This window comes from Peromyscus leucopus, chromosome 1 (genome assembly GCF_004664715.2).
Source record: "Peromyscus leucopus breed LL Stock chromosome 1, UCI_PerLeu_2.1, whole genome shotgun sequence".
In the NCBI taxonomy this organism is placed as follows: domain Eukaryota; kingdom Metazoa; phylum Chordata; class Mammalia; order Rodentia; family Cricetidae; genus Peromyscus; species Peromyscus leucopus.
The window spans coordinates 106,760,883-106,779,387 of NC_051063.1; positions in this window are offsets into that span (position 1 = coordinate 106,760,883).

The window sequence follows — 18,505 nt, forward strand, 5'->3', positions numbered from 1 at the left end:
CCAGTGACAGCACACTCCAGTGACAGCACACTCATACAGCCACTCCAGTGACAGCACACTCCAGTGACAGCACACTCCAGTGACAGCTCACTCCAGTGACAGCACACTCCAGTGACAGCACACTCCAGTGACAGCTCACTCCCAGCTTTCCTGTGGGCCTTCGGTGGTCAACAGGTTGGTTCTCCTGACTGGCCAGTCTAAGGAGGTACCCAACACCATCATCACCACCAACAGCCATCTGTGGCTGGTGCCTACACTGTGCCAGGCCCTGTGCTGAACTGCAAAGTGTAACTCCTGGGGTCTCTGCCCTTGGGCGGGGGGTGGGGTGGGGGCCACAACAGGATCCCTAGCTAAAGAAAAGTTCAAAGCCAGTGAAAGCCTTGTGAAGGGCCTGCATAGCTCATGACGAGTAGACTAACAAGGAGGCTGGCACTTAGGAACGCTCATGGGTGAGGGGTCAGTGGCACAGAGTCCAGGGTTTCTAGTTGACAAATCTCCTGCGGTAACCTTATTGGCAAGAATAGCTAACTCGCTGGGTGGATGCCCACTGTTGGAATGTTCTGGACTCTGTGCAGAAGGAGCTGAGGGTTCCATTCCCTGTATTTCTCAAGTGGGGAACAGGGAAGCCCTGTATACCAGGCAGGAGAGGCTTCAAATGTAGGAGTGAGGGAAGTATGGTACTGTCACCCAGTAGGTCTGGGCCCTCCCAAAGCCCTGCTTGTGGAAGGAATTCTGTTTTGTTTTTGAGACAAAATCTCTCTATGAAGTCCTGTCCATACGCAGGAATCTTAAAGATAAGGACAAAGCCCAGAAGGGAAGGGGGGGGGGAGTAGAGAGAGATCTCAACACTCAGGCTGCAACTGGAGCAGGGACTGATGGTGCACACCAGTGATGCCAGCCCTCCTGAGGCAGAGCCAGGACCATGGCTTACGTGAAGGTCTGGGGCAGCAGGGTTGGAGGTGAGCCTGGGCTGCATTGGACCCTGTCTCAATAACAATAACAAAAATAAGAAACAAAAATCAGCCAGCAATGGAGCTCTTGGGGTGAGGGTGGGGGCACAGACATCCAACTGCAGCCTCATCCTGTGAGCTGAGAGGTCAGAACAATATCAACCAAGCCTTTTCCCTGCCCTAGACCTAAAGCCTCACGGGTAGTGCTTCTGGGCGACATCTGGCCCACAGCGCCACCTGGTGGCCATACACACAGAGCCGACAGGCAGAGCAAGGACATGAATGCTGTTCTCTGCTTCCTGCCATCCAGAAACACTCACAGGGTCTTCCCCTCCTTCCAGAGATCCTGGCACCTAGGAGGAGGGCATAAGAATATTCAGTCTCCAATTTCATGCTAAGACTTTGTTTTGAATTCATAGAATTCATCACAAAAAAAATCCTGAATTCATTACAAATCAATTGTGTGAGTTATCTGAGCCTGAAAAACCAGAGTGAAAATACCTCTGTCCTCACTGGGTGGCGGTGGTGCATGCCTTTAATCCCAGCACTCGGCAGCAGAGGCAGCAGATCTCTGTGAGTTCGAGGCCAGCCTGGTCTACAGAGTGAGTTCCAGGATAGGCTCCAAAAACTATACAGAGAAACCCTGTCTCCAAAACCTTCCGTCCTCGAAGTCACATTTGCATGGAATGAAAAACTGTGACAGTCACAGAATAAGGTGCCCCAGAAGTGCCCTTCCTCCTCTCCTTACAACTGCATCGAGTACTTTTGTCACCATATAAATGAGGAAACCAGCACAGGGCAGGCTTTATTTGTCGGGTACCATCATTCCCTCCTTGTCTGTCACTGCTCATGGGTGGGACCACTGCTCTCTAAGAATCCAAGAGAAGGGTGCTCCAAAACACCAAAAGCTGTTACATTACAGCTGTTTTCCTGTTGCAAATAAATCAGGGAGATCATACAGCTCTAAGTAGATCCCATCAGACCATTGAGTCTAGACCCTAGAGCAGAAAAGGCCAGGGTCAAAGTTGCAGACACGTGTCTCTTGGCCCCCTTTGCACAGATGTGAGCCTGAAGCCTGTAAAGGTGCCGACTGAGGTGCCAGGGTTCTGTGCTGCACAGCTGGCTATTGCCATCTGTGGGACACAGTGTGCGACAAGCCCGTGGGTCTGTCGTCTAGAGTGTTTAAGAATTTCAAGATGGCGAGAAGAGAGCTGGAAAGCAAACACAGGGCCCTCCTAAGGACCCATAAGCCATGAAGCTACCTTCCTGCGCTCAGATCGGCCTCATCAGTAGAGAAAGCCAAGGGCGTGCCCAGGGTTGGGGAGGACAAGAGAACAGCGTCTGGTTCAGAGAGCTCACTGGAGTCTTCCCAACAGGAATTCCCCTCTTGGTGTAACCACACCCCACCCCCTGCTTCCCCCATACCGCCATGGCCAAAGGGCTCTCAGAAAGAGTAGAGAGGCAGAAACTCCCGTCCAAGTGCCATCAGACCAGGTCACAGGCCACCAAGGATACAAAAGGCAGAGGCTCTGTCACTCCATGTGAGGTCCCTTCATACCTAGTTCCTTCCAAGGGTGATGTCTATGACGGTAGAGGTCATCGGAGGCTCATGTGGCCCAGTCCATCAAGGATCAACATTCTTTCTAGGCTAACATTCTCCAGGGAGCAAATGTTTATCCTACTAAGAATGACTCCGATTCGTGGCCAGTGTCCACAAAGGGAAGGTGTCCAGCGCTGGCCATGTCTGCCATACACTGCTGTCCAGTGTTCAGGTAGCGATCACTAATACTGTGCTCTGTGCTCAGCTTTTAACATCTGTGCACAGTGCACCTTCCAGCCGCAGAAAAATGACCATTCAGCTAAGTCATGTAGCTCTGTTGGCTTTTCTTATGTATTTAAGCACTACTGATTGTATTTATGAGGTTGTTGTGTTTGTCGGGCTTGGAGGGGGAATTCCTGTGTTTACTATCTAACTCCCAACACTGTTTGTCATTTTATGTGACATAAATGTCACATACTCATTAGGCAAAATGTTCCAAACTGAGAAGACGAGCATGTGTCATGTTTCTCTGTGTCTATGTGCCACATATATGATAATTACATGCATTGTTACAGGAAAACACAGAAAAAGAGATATTGGTTGGAGACTTGAAGGATCAAGCTAAGAACGATATTCTAATTAATTGATTCTTAGAAGCAGTATCTAAGCTAGGTGGAGTAATGAGTGTGGGCTCGACCCCCCTGCTCACGTGAAGGGTGGAAAGCCCCACTCTGAGCTTAAAAAAAAAAAAAAGCTGGGTTCCCTAATGAAGGGAAGACAGTGACCGGGGCGCCTCAGTCAGCCCCTGGGATCCAGAAGGTCACCTGGCCTCAAAGCCTGGCACTGCTGAGTCCTAGGGAAAGTCACCCACCCTGTCCTTTAGTCATAGTCCCTCGTCTGTAAAACAAAGTGATGGTGGCTTCTCCCAGGGAAGTCAATGTTGGCAACCTCTTAGCATGGTGCTTACCGTACGGTTAAGAGCAATATCCATGAAATAGTATCTATTCTTTGAATCCCCCCTCATACCTTGGCCAAATTTATAAGCCTTCCTCCTCCTCCTCCTCCTCTTCCTCCTCCTCCTTTGCTTTTTCTTAGGTCTCTCAGTTGCCAGGGGAGATAACATGGGAAGCAGCGCCCTACTTAGGGACTTCCCTGGTTGGGCTCAGGCTGACGCACTGGACTTGAGAGATGTGGGAAACCCTGTCCTTTGCCCTCTGGAGGAACTTCACCTTCTGCCTGAAAAGCACCACTGCCCTCTGACTTCAGCGATGTTCGTGGTCGGAGGTGGTGGGCCAGGGCTCAGGATACCGAGTGTACCTGGTGGTGGTGATGAAACGTCTGGGCGCGTCTATGAGTAGGATGGGCACTGCTTCGTGGGGCCACAGAGGTGTCTGCCCCACTGCCAAAGTGCGTGGTCCCTGGAGACGCTTTCTCAGGTGAAGACTGAAACACCCGAGGCAAGAGGGCGAGGCCCACAGAGAAGGTGGTGGGAAGACAGAGTCACGTCCCTGTACTGCCTCGACTACCAGTGAGATACCCTCATCAAACAGGAAACCTCGGCTCCTGGAGTCACAGCTGGGCCTTCACACTCATCTCGAGTCCAGGCTGAGCCTATGACTTTGATTACAACAATGTGTTTTTATTTTGTCTTGCTTTTCAAAAATTAAATGTATTTTTTTGTGTGTTTGTGTGGGTGCGCACACATCAGAGGACAGTTTGCAAGCGGTGGCTCTCTCCGTCTGCCATGTGGGTCCTGGGGATGGAGTTCAGGTCATCCAGCTTGGCAGCAAGCACCTTTACCCACTGAGTTTCATATTTTGAAACAGGGTCTCACCCTATAGCTTACCCACACTGGCCTGGAGTTCACCATCCTCCTGTCTCAGCCTCCTGAGTGCTGACAGTAAAGGCATATAACACCATGCCCAGCTCAGGACAACGGACTTTGAATGCAGGATAAGGTAGAAGCAGATCCACATTAAACCTCAGTCTTTTTTTTTTTTTAATTTACTTATTTATTTTTAACTTTTAATTTTGTGGTGCAAGGGAATTGAACCCAGAGCCTTGCACATGCTAGACAAATTCTCCACCACTGAGTTATATATGTGTGTGTGTGTGTATGTATATATGTGTATGTTCTCAGGGTAAGACCTAAATCTTAAGAGGATCCGATTTTGCTGCCTTGGGAGCGCTGGACTGCCATGTACAAAGTCTACCGAAACATGTAGAAAGGCCCCAAGACTACATGAAGAGAAAGGGAAACTTCAGTTTCTCTCCAAGCAAGTTGAAGACCCTAGCTGAATTCAGGCCAATGACTGCGGAGGCTGAAGAGCCAACCGCCGATCCCCACCCCAATGCAGAACAAGACCAGATAGCATGGCCGTTGTTCCAGGCTGATTCAACCCGTGCAGAATTAGCATACTCCATAATGAATTCAACCCATGTCACAGGCCCCCAGCCTGCTGCCACACTCCTGCCCTCCTGTTAATGTAGCCATGGGAAAAGGGGGGTTGAAGAAACAGAAAATTCTAGGTGAAAAAGGCATGCTCTGGGAATACCGCCACCCTCAAGAGCCACACCTGGCTGGTGGCTTAAAGTGTCTCAGGAGCCAGCTCAGCTGGAAGCTCACCTCTACAGACATACTTCACAACCACCCTGCAGGCTCAGCCCTTCTCCACCCCTACTCCAGACCGAGCACCTGTTACCCTTGCCCCTCGCCTTGCTTGCCCCTCCCTGCCTGTCTCCTCTCCCTGCCAGGCTGGCCAGAGTCCATTGTTCTGCTTGGGTGTCCTCACGCTCCCCAGAGGTTTTCTCATACCCAAGAACTTCCTGAGGGTCCAGTGGGAGCCGGCAGAACAAAGAGGAAGTGAGAACTGGAGGGGGCGGGGAGGGGGCGGGGCTTATCGGAACTCAGCTGCGTTCCCAGGGCACCCAGGCAAAGTCAAAGCGTCTCTGCTTCCCACAGACCTCAGGAAAGTCATACTTAGCTCAAGCTCTCAGTATTCTCTGGTCACACAGACACCGTAATTCCCTCAGCTTGTCTCACACTCCAAAACCCATGAGGGTGACCTGCGAGGCTGGAGGAAGGGGTGGTGGACAGATGGGCACCTGGCAGGGCTCTGGGTTCTGAGTATGTTCAGGGGTGGCTTCTACACAGACCTTCCCTTTGCTGACACGTTGTGAAGGAAGATGGCCACTGTGAGGCCTGGGGTGCAGGGGTAATGAGTGCTTCACTGTCTGCATGCTCCCTCCCAGCCTGATTAGTTCCTACCTTTCCTGCTTCGACCTCCATGCCGCCTCCTCCCAGCAGGGTGATGCTCATCACACTTACTTTATAAATGGTTATTTGTCCAGCCTCCATGATATACTGAATCCTTAACACCCAGGACTGATACATAGACGGGTGGTGGCGTACAAACTGGTGAATTAATGAACAGGTCAGATACTGGTTATTAGGTGGGGGTCTGGAAAGGTTTAGTAGCTTTCCCAAAGCTGTACTGCAAGCTTGGGGCAGAATCCAGTTTTTTTCAGGACTGGAGAGATGGCTTCCTACTCTCGTGAGGCCTGGAGTTCGGGTCCCAGCACCCATGTCAGGTGACTCACAGCCGCCTATAACTCCAGCTCCAGGGCATCCTCTGTCTTCTTCTGGCCCTCAGGGGTACCTGCATGTTTGTACACACACACACATACACATAAATAAATAAAAAGAATTCTAAAAAATAAAAGGGGCCAGAGAGGTGGCTAAGAGCACGTGTTGCTTTTACAGAGGATCAGGGGTTCCCAGCATCCTATATGATGATTCACACCCATAACTCCAGTTCCAGGTGATTCTATGCCCTCTTCTGACCCCCAAGGTTACCATGCATGCATGTGGCCCATGAACATAGGTGCATGCAAAACACTCACACATAAAATGAATAAATCTAATTTTTAAATGATCATTTTATACTTAATAAAAATAAGTGAAAGAAACCAGTTCCCACCTCTGCTCTCTTCTTACTGATGATGAGTGTGCGCCCTGCACCCCCCCATCCACAGCCCACAGGCTCTGGAGAGGTCCCTCCTTCAGCTGCAAGATAAACTAGTCCACGGAGACTAGTTTATGCAGTGCTTCATCCCAAACTGAGGGTCTGGGATCACCATGAGAGAGACACAAAGAAAGCCATGCATTGTGCTTTGGATAAGAAATGTGTATCTGGACACTTGGTCTTTGGTTGGTGGTGCTGTTTGGGAGGTAATGAAATCTTTGAGAAGGGGAGCTTGCTGGGGGAAGTAAGTCAAGTGAAGAAGTCCAGTAACAAATCCCCAGGTCCATTCTTGGTACCCTGACACAAGTTGTAAATACAACAGAGGTACGTGTGACTGAGCGGTTCCGGTCCAAGTGTGGTCCTATCCATCACTTACCTGTCACAGATGGCCAGACAAGTTGTGAAAACTAGAGGACGCCTCTTCCTGGGGACAAGTCCCTCCTGTGTCTGGCATCAGGGACTTGGCCTTTTTCTTTTCCTGGCATGACATTCTTGGGGATAATTCCAATTTCTTGGGGGTCCAGCCTTTCAGTCATCTGCTAGCCAGGGGAGGAGTACAGACAGAGTAGAATGTCATTGTTCCTGTTAGGATGGTAAGACCCCGGCTCCGCTCCAGCCTGTCTCCAGCAGAAACACAGAGAACAAACCCAGAGCGAATGTGGTCACCAGGCACTGGAAAGGCCCAGAAACCACCTTATTTCCCCAATTGCCTCACAGTTTAAGAGCATGATTACATAATCTTTAAACTTTCGAATGGGTGGGGATGGGGTGGGGTAGGAGTAGGGTGGGAGTGGGGTGGGGGTGGGGGGGAAGTGGGGTGGGAGTGTGGTGGGAGTGTGGATGGGTTCAGGTCTTAAAACAAGCAGATCTAGATGATTCTGCTGCATAGCTGGAGTTGGAGTTTACACAGATCTTACACAATCTTTAGTGAAGAAAGCAGGGCAAGGATTCACCCACCACCGCCCAAACTGCCCTCTTCTCTCCTTAGAGTGATTTGAGTTGACAAGGGAAAAAGAAAAAAAGAAAAAGAAAAAGGAAAAGAAAGAAAGAAAGAAAAGGGAGGGAGGAGGGGAGGAGGGAGGGAGGGGGAGGGAGGGAGGGGGGGGGGGAGGGAGGGGGGGGGGGGGGGGGGAGGGAGGGAGGAGGAGGGAGGGGGGAGGGAGGGAGGGAGGAGGGAGGAGGGAGGAAGGAAGGAAGGAAGGAAGGAAGGAAGGAAGGAAGGAAGGAAGGAAGGAAGGAGAGAGAGAGAAGAGAGAAGAGATAAGGGAAGCTATGATGATGGTGATGACGTAGCTGGGCAGGCACAAAAGCACTTGTTTAGGCCAGGCAGGACGCTAACTCATTGGGTAAACCCTTTCTCTAGTGGATCTGTGAGAGATGACAAGAATAATAAGACTCCAGGACAAAGGCGACAGGGTTCTAAGAGTGACTCATGGCTTAAGGCAGAAGTGGGGGGCGTGGCGGAGGGGGAGGTATGCGGGAGTGCTCAGCTCTCCCGTGGGCTTGGATGCGTCCCCTACCGGCCTTCAAAGCCTTGCATTTGGCAGAGACCCCACAGCTAGTCTTGGGGCACTCAGGGGTTGGCCAGTCTCAGCCCTGGCCCATGACTCCCGGTCTTACGAAGGAGCCAGAGGACCGCAGAAAAGTGACTGCGCAGTCAGGACCTGGACTTCAGTTCCGCTGGTCTGAGAGGGCGGGACTAGGAGCAGCCTGCTAAGCTTGTCATGGAGAGAACGCCCGCCAGGTGGCGCTGTGATTCCTGCTCTGATGGTAGCTCCCGGGCTCCTCCCTCCTGGACCTCGTTCTGGTGGAAGCAAGAGGCGAGCTGGAGGATCCCACAGGTCCAGAGCAGAGCGCAAACTCAGAAGCACGTATTTGACGAGCAGTGACTTTCCACTGTTGCCAGGGACCCCATTACCTTCACATCATCTCCGGTACAAGAACTTTCACTCTCTGTTTCACAGAACTGAAAAATATTACCCCCCTAATAAATAGTTTTTTGAGTGTTTCCTGTGTCCAGATCTAGAGATGGGTACTTAGGAGAGAGGGGTGACAAAAAGTACCCGAATCCTAGAGCCCGGCATCTAGCGGGGAAGGGACAGACGATAGTCCACTGGCTGGACATGTAGACAAGACCACGATAAATGCTGCCGGAAGGGTACAGACGCAGTGTAGAGATGCCCACAGGAGGGAATCGGGTCTCAGCCCTCTCATGTCTGAGCTGAGGTCTGGATGGAAGCCAAGCCAGCCCTGGAAGAACACTTCCAGGAGAAGGAAACTCAAATGCAAGGACTTCCCACAGGAGCGAGGGGGCAGTGGGCAGGTGAGAGCCTTAACGCCAACAAGGCACTCTGCAAGAAGAGCAGAGACCATCGCTGCCACCCAGGGAGCTGCAGCGTGGGGTGTGCGTTCTACCCCACTGCGGAGGAGGCAGCTCAGCCCATCGAGGAAGACGGCCTGGATGCCACAGAGATCACTACGCCGGTGTGTGACTGCAGAAGGGACCAGAGGGGCCAGAGAGGAAGTCATTGCCATCTACTAGGACAACGGCAATTTGGTGGTAGAAAAGGAGATGAAAACTAATGTACAGCTTAGACTATATTGGCGTAAAACAACTAACAAAGAAACACGTGAAGAAACAAGCAACAAAATCTTGATCAGCACAATGAGTCTGGTGAATGCCAGGCCCCGTGATGTCTCCATTCTTGCTTTATCAGAGAGATATTGATAGATAAGAAATGGGCAGAGAGGTCAAACAGCTTTCCCAAGATCCCTTAACTGATAAGTGACAATCTGGCTTTAAAGATCAATGCAGGGGCGGTGTGTGTGTGTGTGTGTGTGTGTGTGTGTGTGTGTGTGTCTTTAAGGACTCTGCTCCATGAAGAGGATGGACATCTAACAGTAAGCTGCCCTGGCGCTGCATAGGACACCTTACCACCAAGCCCAGAGTCCCTTTGTGAAGTGTTACCAAGGTGACCAGGTAGAGCCCTCAGCATAGGGCCGGCTGCTCCGGGAGCGTCTCCATGAGAAGGCTTGACTCCTCAGCACTGGTGAGACCCTGGTGCTTAAGTTCTTTTGACTGTGTCCTGTGTCCCTTACACGCGGAGCCATTTCCCACCCTGACTCATTAGGATTGGCCGTTATTTCATTGACAGTCAGCAGGGGTGCTGGTACCAAATACCCAGCACCCAAAATACAGGAAGAAACTGAGCAAGGAAAATGAATTAAAAGTGACTCTAGTTAACAGTGTATTTGTTTTTTTTCTCTCTTTCTTTTCCCTCCTTCCTCCCCCTCTCCCCCCCTCCCAACACTTCTTTCTTTTGAAACAGGGTCTCTTGGTATCCTTGGTCGGCGGCTTGGAACTCACTATGCATCCCAGCCTGGTCTTCAACTCACAGAGACCCAGCGTCTGCCTAGCAAGAGCTGGGATTAAAACTGTGGACTGCTATGTCCGGCCCACCCTGTTTCTTTTTCTTACTTACTGCTTTCTTTCTCGTGGATGAGGGTCTTGGGTGAGCATGAAGCAGTGTGCTTCACTGTAGCACCTTCGTACAGATGTGTCGTCACACTCCTTCTCCTTTCCCCTCCCCCACTGCCCACCCACGTACATCTTCCTCCACCCTCCCGCTGCTTCCCTTCCTTCCCCAAGCTGGTCCCCCTTCTGCTTTCGTATGACATGTATTCCATTACCCTCTTGATTTCCCATCTCCCTTCAGAGTTCTTCCTCTTCTCTCATGATGCTTTTCTAGTTTGGTGACCTGTACATACACATGTATAGATACCCGTATATAAATACACACACAGAGGCCATTTTAAATCTCGCTTCCATGTATCAGAGAAAGCATGTGGTACTGGCATGTCTACTGCAAAGTAATTGCACATCCGTGGTAGGTTTTAATTTTCCCAAAAGCCTTATGAGGAAGCAGCATTGTTAACACTGTTAGCTCCCATAGATAAGGTCCACTATGGTCTGAGGGAATTTGGATGGTCTAGGGTTACACACCAAGACAGACAGGGGAGGCTGGGTGGTGCACGCCTCTAGTCCCAGCACTCAGGAGGCAGAGGCAGACAGATCTCTGTGAGTTCGAGGCCAGCCTGGTATACAAAGCAAGTGTAGGGCTGTTATACAGAGAAACCCTGTCTCAAAAAACCAAAGAGAGAGAGAGAGAGAGAGAGAGAAGAGAGAGAGAGAGAGAGAGAGAAGAAAGCAGAAGTCTGGTCCCTGAACTTAGCCTGCTGAGATCAGTAGGTAGAAAGACACCAGGAAGAAGGAAGGAGATGGGGTCTCAGAGGAGTTGCTGGGAATCAGGATTCCCCTGAAGCTGCCCCCAGTAAAGAAATACAAGTTTGCACACTGTGGAAGTCCATCTGCAGTGTTTTCCTGTATTTCTAGGAGGTGTTCTGTAAGCGGAGGTGAGAGCAGGCTATCCCAGACCCAGCCAGCCGGACGGCATGCTGGCACAGTTTTGCCGAAGAGCAGTTCCATAACCGGAACCTAACGTCCCCAAATGACAGCGGTATTTCCACCTCTGCAATGCTTTTCCTGGGTATCAAGATGGCTTGGTGGGTGAAGGCACTTGTTGGCAGGCCTGATGACCCGAAGTTGTGACAGGGAAAACCCACTCCTGAGAGCTGTCCTCCGACCTCCACACATGTGCACGGCACACCTGTGCCCGCTGCTCTCCGACCTCCACACATGTGCACGGCACACCTGTGCCCGCTGCCCGCTGCCCTCTGACCTCCACACATGTGCACGGCACACCTGTGCCCCCTGCCCTCCGACCTCCACACATGTGCACAGCACACCTGTGCCCGCTGCCCTCCGACCTCCACACATGTGCATGGCACACCTGTGCCTGCTGCCCTCCGACCTCCACACATGTGCACGGCACACCTGTGCCCGCTGCCCTCCGACTTCCACACATGTGCACAGCACACCTGTGCCTGCTTTCTCTATCCCTTTCCCCCTTTCAATAAATAGCTAATAAATAAATGAAAACCTGTCTTGTGCTAGGAGCAGTGGAAAGTTCTGCAGTCCCCGTTACTCAGTTACTGGAAAGACAAGTTGGGTGATGTTGGAAGCCCAAGTCTGAAGCAGCCTTTGCAACTTAGTAACATCCATCTCTGAAAAAAAAAAAACAGAAAAACAAACAAACAAACAACAACAACAAAGCCCTCTTCTTATAAAATCATCAGAGATAGATAAGAAAAATCTAGTGGCAAGATTATTTATTTCCATTATTCACAAAAACATTAAAAATGATCTAAATACTTGTCAGTAGCATAATTGTTTAAGTAACTTACAGAGCAATAGAGATAGGATATTGCCTAATGGTAACAATTAAGCCTCCTATAGGCAAAACCAAACCAAACAACTCCCCTTGATCCAAACCTCACACCATATATATAAACACAACTTTTAGGGAAAATATGGGAAAAAACCTTTAAGATCAAGGGTTGGGCAAAAAATAGCCTTTTAGACTTTATATCAAAAGGACAGCCTGTTCTAGTTTTATTTCTGTTGCTGGGATAAAAAAAATACCCTGACAAAAAGCAGCTGAAGGAGAAAGAAGTTTATCGAAGCTTACAATTCTTGCTTGCTTGCTCATGCTCAATCTGATTTCTCTATTCATACAGTTCAGGACTCCTTGCCTAGGGAATGGTGCTGCCCACAATGGGCTGGGTCTTCCTACATCAGTTAACTTAATTAAGACAATCCCTATTGATGTGCTCACAGACCAACACAGTGTGGACAATCTTTAACTAAAACTCTCCTCCCGGATGATAGGTTGTGTCAAGTTGACAATTAAAACTAACCATCACACAGCCCATTTAGAAAAAAAAAATGTAACTAGACCTTCTCCAAACCATTTTAATTTGGATCTGAAGTATCTTCCCAAAATGTTCCACGTGGAAGGTTCAGTCACCCTCTTGTGGTGCTGGAAACAAGGGTAGATTCTTCGAAGGAAGTGAGGTCACTGAGAGGAGGGTGCACCCTTGAAGCGGGTATCAGGGCCATAGTCCCTTTCTTTCTTTTTTTCTTTTTGCTTTCTGATTACTGAGAGACGAACACCTTTCTTTCACTAGGGACTGCTACCATGATATTCTACCTCACCCCAGGCCCCAAAGACGGGGCCATGTAATGATGGACTGAAGTCTCTGAGACATGGTGATCCAGGGGCTGGTCACACCATTTATGAACATGCAATGGGCTGTACACTTCGGATGCATGGGATGGGTTGGTTGGTTTGGTTTGATTTCGTCGTTTTGGTAGTGAGACTAGCCTGTAATGACTGGCCCGTCTCTCCAGCTCTTTGGTTTGTGTTTGTTATTGCTGCTGCTTGATGTAAGGTCTATATATCCCAGGCAGTATGTAACTGAGGATGACTTTGAACTTCTTTAAAGTTACAGTGTGTGTGTGTGTGTGTGTGTGTGTGTGTGTGTGTGTGTGTGTGTAAGTGAGAGAACAATGTTTGTGAGTCAATTCTCTTCTTCCACCACGTGAGTCCTAGGAGTCAAGCTCAAGTCATTAAGGTTGGTGGCAGATGCTTTCAGATGCTGAACCATCTCACAAACCCTGACCTTGAACTTCTGATCCTCCTGCCTCCACCTCCTGAGTGCTGAGATTACATGTGTGCCCAACCAGGCTTAGTATTTACATGAGCCTTTTTAATGACCGTTTTATGCTTCAATAAAAGGTGGGTGTTTTTTACATTTATTCTTTTACTCTGTGTGTGTGTGTGTGTGTGTGAGTGTGTGTGCATCCTCATACACATGTCCATGGCCCCCATGTGGAAGTGAGAGGAAAATAGGTGGGATTCCATTCTTTCCTTCCACTGTGTGGGTCCCAGGGATTGAACTTAGATCGTGAGGCCTGGCAGCAAGCACCTTTTCACTAAGCCATTGCATCAGTCCCCAAAGGGATTGATTTTAAAGGGTTAAACCTGCAGATGAGGATGTAAAGATATAAGAAAGTTTGTGTGTGTTTTCAGTGGAAATGAAAGCGGCACACAAGCCACGCATGCTAACTCATGAATGTAATTCCAACACTCAAGAGGTAGACATGAGAATTCCAGACTAGTCTGGGCTACATGCCCAGGCCCCGTGTCTATTTCTGTGACAAAACATCATGATCAAGGCAAATTACAGAAGGAAGGGTTACTTTGGGGTTACAGTTCCAGAGGGTTAGAGCCCATCACCATCCCTGCAGAGAAGTGTGGCAGCCAGCACCAGGCACGGGAGCAGGAGCAGCCGAGAGAGCGCCCATCTCCAAACAGTAAACAGGAAGCAGAGAGTGTGAAGTGGGAAAGGTCAATCCCAAAACCTTCCCCGAGTGCCACACCTTCCTCCAGCAAGGCCACACCGCCTAAGCCTCCCCTCATAGTGCCACAGTTTGGTGACCAAGTACTCAAATGCCTGAGAATATAAGGTACATCTTATTCAAACTACCACACTGGGGTGGGGAGAGAGAGACAGAGACAGAGACAGAGAGACAGAGGCAGAGGCAGAGACAGAGCAGGGTACAAAGTATTGCACATTAGATGGCAACATCTGCATTAAGAAATAACTAAAGGAAGATGTGCCAAACTGTTAACAGTGGCTACCTCTGAGCTAAAAATTTCTCCTTTGGCCTTTCTAAATTTGCTGTGATAGATATGCATGAGATTGATGGGAGCCCCCAAAAAGGTTGTGTTAACAGCTAACTTTTGCTAACTCTGCGGACTTTCTGTTTTACCAGCCCTTCCTAATCTTGTTCCCAGACAGCTGAGCAGGGCAGAGATCATCACCCCTGTCTTACCACTAGGAAACTGTAGGCCAGAGATGGGGACTCTGGCTCTGTGTAAAGAATGTGCTCAGGGCCCCCTGGTCCTTTCCTGAGCTTTCTCCATCTCTCCTCTGCTACTCTAAGTAAAATTCCACGCTGGGCACAGAGGGACTTCCCAGAGCTGGACCGCGCGTGCCGCTCAGTCTAGACCCACCGTCATCTATACCACCCCCAGGACGGGCCCTTCTTGCACACCTTGGGTAACAGGAAACTCACTTCCTGCTAAGGCAGTCCCCCCACCCTGGAACTGTCCTAGCTCTTCATAACTAACTCAGCTCTTCCATCAACCAACCCCAGCTCTTCCCCGACCCTTCACCTATTCTTACCCTGCTCCCCGGCCTGTACGCTGACCAATGGGACCCCCTCCCTGCAGAGGCCGTGAAGAACTTGAAAGACACCATTCCTCTCTCAGCCCCTACTTTCTAGGGGTGGGACTCCAAGTCTCTGTTTCACCAGATCCAGACTTGAGGGCCAGAACAGCCCGCTGGCTCACTCGTGGTCATCCAGCAAGCCCAGATTCTGCTTTAATATGGTGATGTATGGTGTGTGTCTGATACGACCTAGCACTGTCACTTGTGGAACACGAAGTCCCCCCTTTCATGAACAAGGGGCAGAAAGAAGGCAAGACAGCTCAGTGCCAGCCCTGATGTGGAGTCCTGCCTCCCTACCTCACATGTAGGGAGACTGCACACAGCCACTCACCACTCACACACTCACCGTGCTCATACTCCCGGGGGACCCCAACTCCGCTCACTCTTGTGGTCATTATGGAAATAAGCCAGTGGGGAGGAGCTGGGGAAGGGGGGGGTAGAAGGAAAGAGGCCGGTCCTGGTGGGAGTCCAGAGGCAACTCTGTGCAAGTCACTTCTCCTCTTGGGACCTCAGCTTCCTCATTTGCAGGGTGCCGAGTCTCTACCCCAAACCACTTCAGAGCTGATGCAGGGATCCGGGGTGGGAAGGGACTCAGAAAAAATGGGGCTCATGTCAAAAAACAGAGAGTTAGACGGAGGATACCGTTATGTAAAATGATCACTACTCATTTCCTCCCTTCTTCTCTCTCTCTTCCCTTCTTTCCTTCCTTCTTTTGTGGATGAGGGTCAGAGAGCTAAGCCAGCCAGGGCCTAGCTCTCAGGAGCGCTCATGATGGTGGTGATGGAGCTCGGAGTGGGGAGAAACAGATTCACCTCAGCCTGCAGGACACAAGGAATGCTTTATGGAGGAAGTGCTCCTGGAATGAGATTTGAAGAAGGATTAAGAGTGTACTCCTCAGCCAGGTGGTAGTGGCACATGCCTTTAACCCCAGCGCTCAGGAGGCAGAGGCAGGCAGATCTCTGAGTTTGAGGCTAGCCTGGTCTACAGAGTGATAGCCGGGACAGCCAGGGCTACACAGAGAAACCCTGTCTCAAAAAGCAAAGGAACAAGCAAGCAAACAACAACAAAAAAGAGTGAGTCCAGTGGGCAGAACTGACACAGCACACTTATAAAGGTTTGGAATCTGAACTGACAGCCTCTCGTAGCAATGACAGAGGGTCTGAGTAAGTGTTCGGGAACATGCACTCTGGATGTACGGTCACACAGGGACACAGCCCTGTGGGCTCAGGGACGATCTACTTCTCTGGATTCCAGTTACACAATTCCTCTCGATCCCTGTATCCTGGTCCAGATGGGACAAAAGCCAGAGATTAATTGCATCAGGACCTCTGGCCTAGAAGGGCTCTGGGAACTCACTCCAGGTGGGATAAAGACAACCTGCAGAGGCCAAAAGTCCAGAAGAGGACAGATAAAATCAAGGTACTGCTGAGCTGGCCCAGGAGCACACAGTAGCTATTCAGTGAAAACTGGCTGCAGTCAGGCATGGGGGTGCATGCCTGTAACCCCAGCACTTAAGAGGTAGAGATGGCGAGACCAGAACTTTGGGCCCACCTGGGCCATTTGAGACCCTGTCTCAAAACACACCTCTGTTGCCAACAAACAGAAAGGCCCACTGAGTGGCTGAGTTTGCTAATGAAGTTGGGAAACAACTCGGAGAATCTTTTGAGTACATTGGAGCTTTTTTCAAACAGTTCCAAACTATAACAGAATCTAAAGAAATTACTAAGCCCAATGGCTAGCCATGATGTCGCCTGCCCCCGATCAGTAACGCTCAGCTCTAACAGGGCCCGTGGGCAAGGGGCGCACCAGCAACTTGAGAGGCAGCCAAGCTCTGCAGCTGAGGGAGGACATTGCTTCCTTACCCAATCTGGGGATCCAGAGCGCACTCTCACCTAGGGAAGGTCTGCCCACTTATTCTGACCTTGGACACTTCACTGCAATCAGCAAAAGGCGCCAGCCCTCTTCCCAGCAGAAGCGTTATTAATGTTATCCCTTTCCTGGAAGCCTGCTTACTCCATGGGATCTGATAGCATGACAGCCTCTCTAGCTGCCGGCCCTGGGAACTGCCGGCCACTCTGTGGAGTTTAATTTGCTCAAGCTTGACAGTTTCAAGACCAATTCTGGTCTAGTCATTCTGACATCTGAGCAGATGTCTCACTGCATCTCCTAGCAATTACCTTTTGTCCTGCTTTGTCCTGCTCCACACAGCTGTGGCTTCAGTTCCCAGCATTGCCTGAGAGCTAAGAATTTAAATTGAATCATTGGGGCTGGGGAGATAGTTTAGTCCGTAAAGTGTGCCATCCAAGTGTGAGGACCTTAGTTAGAGACCCACACCCATGTCTAAAAAGCCAGGCTTGGCCCTGTGTGCCTGTAATCTCAGTGATGCGGAGCAGACACAGGACCCCTGGGACTTGCTGGCCAGCTCCTCTAGCTGGATCAGTGCCTTCCAGCCAGGTTTAGTGAGAGACCCTGCCTCAAAAAAAAAATAAAATAAAATAAGATAGAGAGTTATTGAGGAAGATGACTGACAGTGACCTTTGACTACACACACACACACACACACACACACACACACACACACACACACAAACACACACACACACAAACAAAAACAAACAAACAAAAACTCATGAGTTCATGAGTCCCAGTCAGAGCCTGTGGTATTCTGGCAAAGTGTGGAGCTCATGTACAAGTTCATTTTCATTTGAGCATCATTATGCCAGGCCCTGTTCCTGGCTCTGAGGCACAGAGGTGGCACCCCTTGGCCTCTCGAGTGGTATCTGAAGAGATGCATTGGCCTAATCCCCCATAAAGGCCCACCAGGAAACACTTACATATGGAAAATTTTCAATATGAAGTCTGCAGGGGCCACAAACATTTAAATCACAGCGCACAGGAACCACGCAGCTGAAAGTGCCAGCCCCAAGTCAGCTGTGATTTATCAATGACCATTTCCCCAGGAACAGCCCAGAAGAAATGGCCACAGAAATCTGGGACCCTAGTTCAGGTCTTGACATGACCCCATGTGCCAAAGACGAAAAGAAGGATTTCCTCTCTGATATTCTTTTATCTCCCAAAGAACTTTCTGAATAAACACAGTATGTCAGCACAGCCTAAACACACACAGGAAGAAGGGATTCCTGGTTTTTCGTGTAACAGCCTTGACTGGAACTCACTCTGTAGACCAGGCTGGCCTCACACACAGAGATCCCAAGTGCTGGAGTGCTGGGATTAAAGGCGTGCACCATCACCACCAGCTAAGGAAGGATTATTTCAGCTGCAAGGCAGGTGTTGGCCAGCCCCAACTCTCTGAGAGGAGTTTGCCTGTGGTCTGCTATCTGCAAGCTCCAGAGGGACAACTGTGTTCTGTCACCCTTCTCCACAGTGTCTCCTTGGGTGAGGGGCCCTGACACCTGGATTAGTGCCATCTGGGTGCTTGCTGAAAAGCCTGAACCTCACCCTAGACTTACTGACTCAGAGTCCTGGGGTGCTGCCTGCAAATCTGGGTTTTACCTGGGCTCCCAGAGGCTGTGAGTCAGGAGGGTCAGGGTCTTCTCCCCCTCAGTTCTCTCTCTCAAATAAAGGAAGAACTTAGCGTGCACATCCTAGCAAAGATTTCACTCAGTTTCTTTATGCTGGCTGAGGTTAGGGAGTGGTGTGTGTGTGTGTGTGTGTGTGTGTGTGTGTGTGTGTGTGTGTGTGTTGGGAAACCAGTGAACAGATAGAAGAATGGTAGGTTTTTTTTAATACCACAGACTAAAATGAGAGGTCAAAATATTTTTCTTTGACCTAAT